This window comes from Chaetomium fimeti, assembly GCF_033439085.1.
Source record: "Chaetomium fimeti strain CBS 168.71 chromosome Unknown B0H64scaffold_5, whole genome shotgun sequence".
Taxonomy (NCBI): Eukaryota; Fungi; Ascomycota; class Sordariomycetes; order Sordariales; family Chaetomiaceae; genus Chaetomium; species Chaetomium fimeti.
Window position 1 is genome coordinate 1,263,389 of NW_026944333.1, and position 6,000 is coordinate 1,269,388.

Genomic DNA, 6,000 nt, shown 5'->3' on the forward strand with positions numbered 1-6,000 from the left:
TACCTACTATTTACAGGTAGAAGAAGCGCGAATTTACCCGACTATAGATAACTCAAAACAGTATAACGGAAAGGGTAGCAAGCGTATATAACGTATCTATATAATGTATAGTAGCGAGTATATATAATATAACGTATCTATATAACGGGAATTAGTAGTAAGTCTCTCTTAATAATATAGCTATTTTATATAGTGTATGCTATAATGGGATAGATATAGCTATCGGTAATAAGGGTAGTTCGGTAATATACCGAGTTAGACTTATACCTATATCTATATTAACTACTATATTCCGTTCTGTTAGTAAGTTCCGAACTTATATATAGTACTTTAATATAGAGATATATAACCGGTATTATAAGGGAAATAAAAGTATAAAGTAATAAATAGATTTAGGACTTAAATAGAGTAAACAACTTATATAGTAGATCCATTTACAGAATATATACCTTTTAATTAACCTAAATGATACTAATATTCTTTACTATAATTATATAGAGCCGAATAGGTTGAATTACCGGTATACCTACTACTACTATATTCTCCTCCTCCTCCTCTATAATCTCTAAGCTGAGGAGCCTATACTTAGTTCCGGTATGCTTAATATATATAAGAACAATAAAGATATATCGGTTGTTGTTATTATCGAGGATGAATATATAGTCTATATAGCCGAAATAGCACCTATCGTTACACTTAAATCGGATAAAATCGCTAATTGTGACGAACCTGTCTCTGGACCCGTCCTGTTAGGGTTCAGTATCGGTCGAAGGTATTCTCTCAAGGGTGCTTAGGTTCGGTGCAGCCAAAGGGTGCACAACAAAGACTTGTCTCAACAGTAGGCTCTCGAGCTTGTAGCGAACTGTAGTTGTGATTGCTAACTGGAGAACTCCCAGAGCTCTCCAGAACGAGTGACTATATACTATCTAATTCCTAGGTACCTCTGTACCTAGATCTGCGTGATCCGTGGTGGGTCGTCAACAGATCCAGGAGGCCGAGCCCCTTGATCTGTTACCACTGCCGTGGTCTGTCCATAGATCATTGTAACCACTACAGATCTCCTTCTCATTGGTAGCTAGGCGTCCCGTCTTGATTGGCCCGGGACGCTGCCAGCGCGCCCCGCTGGCCGGCTGCATGTGACCATATCCGTGACACGATGCCCCTCCCTAGGTCTTCCGTCCCGGAAGGCTCGTTGGTTTTCCCCCTTCTTAAGTAGCGCCAACATTCTTTGCCTAACCCTGGTGAGTTTCGCTATCCTCTTGTCCAATCCTGCCTTCGTCGCCCGTCATGCCTCCTAACCGAGTGCGTAAACAGCGGCCAAAAACCAGCACCGAGCGTCGTGCCGATCTTGCTACTCGCATCCGTTTCTTGGGTGACGCTATGCCCCGTTGTTCCTATTGCCGAGAGCACAACTCGTCGTGTGTGGTGGCCGAAGACTCCAATCGGTGCGCCTCCTGTGTTGCTGCTAACCGTCGCGGCTGCGACTGGAACGGCATCGCGGATTCGACGATCCGTTCTTTCGCCAACGAGAAGAACAAGTTGGACTTGGAGCGTGCGGCGGCTTTGGCCGAGCAGAATCGAGTCGTGGCAGCCTTGGGTCAGGTTACGGCGAAACTGGCCCGTCTGGATTCGCAAACGCGCGCGTTTCAGGAGCGTGTTCGGAAAGCGTTTGAGCGTGAGGATACCGCCATTCGGGAACTGGAGGCCGAGGAGGCGGCTGCTGTGGCCTCGCTCGCCGTTCCTTCCGTGGCTGAAGAGTTGGTCACCTCCCTCCTCAACAGACCGCCTTACTGATTGTCTCCTAGGCCCTCCTTCGACGATTGGCTCGCCGGGGTCGATCCTTCTTTGGTATTCCCTGTGGTCGGTCAGGGTTCCTCTGGTGGAACTCCTGAAGTTTCTCGGGGCAGTTGAGGTTGGTAGCTGGTTGCCATGAATTGTCTTCTGGGCCAAAGTCCAGCCACTTGACCAAATACTCCAACTGTCCTTTCGTGATGCGTGAATCTAGGACTTCCTCAACGTCCCACTCCTCCTCTTCGTCCTCTGCCTCGGCGTCCTTGTCGAGTCGTGCGTCCTTGGGTGCTGGCTCCAGAAGCGAGATGTGGAAAACGTTGGTCCGTAGTCGCATTGTCAAGGGTAACGCGAGTGCGTAGTTGTTCTCCGAAATTTTCTTGTCGACCTTGAACGGTCCGACTTTGCGAAAGTCGAGCTTCCTGCTTGGTCGTTTTGTGCGAAGATTTCGAGAAATGAGGTAAACTTTGCCCCCCTCTTCTAGGCGAGGTCCCTCGAGCCTGTTTCTGTCGTAGAACTTCTTCATCCGTGTTCGTACGAATTCGAGTTCTTCCTTGAGCATCGCGTGCAGCGAGTTCATCTTGTCGGCTTTGACTGCCGCTCTGGGCACCGAAACTTCGGGCCCTTGTCGCAAATCTGCTTCGTAGCCGAAATTCGCGAAGAATGGTGTGACCCTGGTGGTCTCCGTGACGGTGGTGTTGTAGGCGAGTTGCGCTGTCGGCAGCAGCTCGACCCAGTCATCCTGCTGGAAATTGACGTACAACCGTAGGTATTGTTCGACGACCTGGTTGAGTCGTTCCGTCTGTCCGTCCGTCTGTGGGTGGTAAGCGGTTGAGAGCTTACTTTTCGTACCCAGTCTCGTCATCAGAGCCTGCCAAAACTTTGATGCGAACTTGGTGTCTCTGTCCGTGATCCATTCCTCCGGCCAGCCGTGGACCGAGGTGATGTTGCGGTAGATCACATCTGCGAGTTGTTCTGCTGACCATGTCTCCTTGTAAGGGAGGAAGTAACTCCACTTGGTGAGTCTGTCCACCATCGTGAGGATGCTGTCGTATTCTACTCCCGTTACTGAGTCCTTGGAGGCTGGTAGTTTGGTGATGAAGTCCATCGTCACCGAACTCCATGGTCGTTCTGCAACTGGCAATGGCTGTAGTAGCCCGTACGGCTTGTGTCGTCCTGGCTTGCTCCGCTTGCAGAGGTCGCATTCCGCCCGGACCTCTTCTGCCGTCTGCTTGATTCCTGGGAAGTCGTAGTTCTGCTTGACTTTCGCAATTGTCTTGCTGATTCCCATGTGTCCTCCGAGTCTCGACTCGTGGATCTTTCGAATGAGCTCCTTTTGGTCACCCAGCCTGACATAGGCCTTGTCGTGGTACCAGAGTCTCGTTCCTTCAAGTCGCAATCCCGCGATCTTGGATTCTGGCTCTTCTTGCCATGCATCGCGTTCGTCGTCCGCGATGATTCCTTGGAAGTCTTGTTCCAATCTTTGTTCTCTGAAGGTCGCACAACATTCTACAAACGGCTGCAGAGGCCTGGCTTCGGGATCTTCCGACTGCTGCTGAAGTGCTGCGATCTCGTAGTCTTCAGTCGGTTGGGAAGCGTGCCGTAGCGATCCGTCTGTCTGTTGATGTAGCAATGGTGGTGAGGCTTCAGACGTGTTGTCGTGGTGATCCGCTCTCCTACTCAAGGCATCCGCTCGTGCGTTTTCTGAGCCTTTCTTGTAGTGGATCGTGAAGTTGAATTCGGACAGAAATTCTGCCCACCGAGTTTGTCGTCCGTTCAGCACCTTGGTGGTGGTGAAGTACCGTAAGTTCTTGTGGTCCGTGTACACCTGGACTTCGTGTGTCGTGCCGCTGAGGTATGGTCTCCATTCCTGGAATGCTTCAATGATTGCGAGAAGCTCCTTGTCGTGGATCGGGTAGTTAAGCCTTGGCCCTTCGAGTTTCTTGGAGAAGAACGCAACTGGATGAAGCTTGCCGTCCTTGTCCCTCTGACCAAGTTGTCCTCCGATCGCGAAGTCCGAAGCATCAGCCTCGACTTCGAAAGGTGTGCTTGGATCAGGCAGCATGAGCACCGGGTCGGCGATGATCGCATCGCGGATCCGCTGGAAAGCCTGCTCGTGCTCCCGCTTCCACTGGAATGTGGCATCCTTTTTGGTAAGTTCGTGCAGAGGTCTCGCGAAGTCGCCGAAATTCTTGATGAACATTCTGACGAAGTTGGCGAATCCGATAAATCCTCTGACCTCCGTGGCGTTCGTCGGTGTCGGCCACGTCTTAACAGCTTCCAGTTTCTCGGGTTCGATCTTGACCCATCCCGGGGAGATTTCGTAACCCAGAAACACTGTTTTCTTGACATGAAACTCGCTCTTGTCCTTGTTGACTGACAATTTGTGCTCGTGCAGTGCGTCCAGCACCTGCCGCACGTGTCTCTTGTGTTCTTCGAGTGTTTTGGAGTAGATGAGAATGTCATCCAAGTAACAGACTGCAAATTTATCGAGGCAATGTCGAATTGCGTGGTCGATAGCGGCTTGAAATGTCGCTGGTGCGTTGGTCAACCCGAACGGCATGACGCGGTACTCGTAGTGCCCGTAGGGTGTCCGAAAAGCCGTCTTCCATTCGTCTCCTTCCTTGATGCGGATGTGGGCGTACGCTGTCGGAAGGTCGAGACGCGTGAAGTATTGTGCCCCTGACAGCTGGTCTCGAAGCCTTGAGATCAGTGGCAGTGGGTAGCGGTTCTTCACCGTTTCGCCGTTCAACTGTCGGTAGTCCACACACATCCTGAGTTTCCCATCCTTCTTTGGAACGAAGAGGACTGGGTAGCCCGCTGGAGATGTCGATGGTCTGATGTGTCCTATCTCGAGGTTCTTTTCGAGATAGCTCCTCAACTCTGCATCTTGCTTCTCGTTGGTGTGGTACACCTTGAAAAACTTCAACTGGGCTCCTTCCTTGAGTTTGATCTCGTGATCCCAAGGTCCGTGGTCTGGTAGCCCTGCAAGATGTTTTGCCGTGAACGCCGGGTGCCCCTTGTAGTCGTCTGGGATCTGCCCCGTCTTTGCGCTCTTCGCCGTACCTTCGTAGTACGCGAACTTGTTGTTCCCAGGCTCGATGCTTGCTGCTTCGAGTTCCCTGACTTCCTCTGCTGCCAGCTCGATGCTTGCCGCTTCGAGCTGATTGACCCATTGTTCGTGTTTGAGCATTCCGTGCTCGTCGACTGAGACGACGGCGATGGTTCGTTCCTCCCGTGTCTGCTTCTTTCGTCGTGTGCCGCTTCTTCCGGACTCCAGAGTGCGTGGTTCTGCACTGGCTGCTTCCTGCGGTGGGCCCGTAGAGGGGGTTCGTTCTGACCCGCTGCTCTCCCGTGGCTCCTGTTCTGCGCGTTCTCCCATCGAGTTGGTCGGATGCTCCCGCTGTTCCCGCGGTCGCAGATGGCCATCTCCCTTCCAACTGATGTCTGGGTCGTAATCCTCATGCCATGGGCGTCCGAGAATCATGTCTTTCTCTGGTCCCATGTTCACGATGTCAAATACCACTTGGGTGGTTTTTCCCTCCACCTCGATGTCGAGTGGTTCTGTTTCTCGTCGTACCCATTGCGTGTCGAATGGTCCTTTGACGACGTGTGGTTGCTTCTTGATCCTCCATGGGATTCTGAGTTGATTCACAAATGCGGGCGAGATGAGATCCATCTGCGCTCCTCCATCCACTAACGCGAGGGCTTCGATCTTCCCCCATCGCGCTGTGATCCAGAGCCTGTTGTCTGGCTTGGTGCTTCGTACAGCAGCTACTTCGTGTTCGTCTGCTGGGAGGTCGTTGTAAGGCTTCTGCTTGCGCCAGTTCTTCCTGTACTGCGCAGCCTGTCTTCGTTGTTGTGGAGTTAAAGATTTCCGGGCCCCTCGGAGGGCCCTGAGCCGTTTCCCAAGCTCTCGTGGTGTTTCAAGGCGTCCCTGTCCGCACCTTGGCTTGCGGCGTCAATCGTCTGGTGTTCTTGGAGCCATTGGGCCGCCCATGCCTCAACTGGGCGCCTCTCGTTCCTTCGGGACGTTCTCGTCCTCTGGTGTGGCTTCCTCTGGGATTGCTGTTCCATGTATCCCCAGATTTTCTCGTCGGCGTGTGGTAGGCAGTCTGCGCTTCGGCATTCGTTGACTCCTACGCCCGCCATACAGCGTCGGGGCCAGGCTGCCTTGGGTTTAACCCTCAGCCTGCCCTCGTGAGTGCGTTG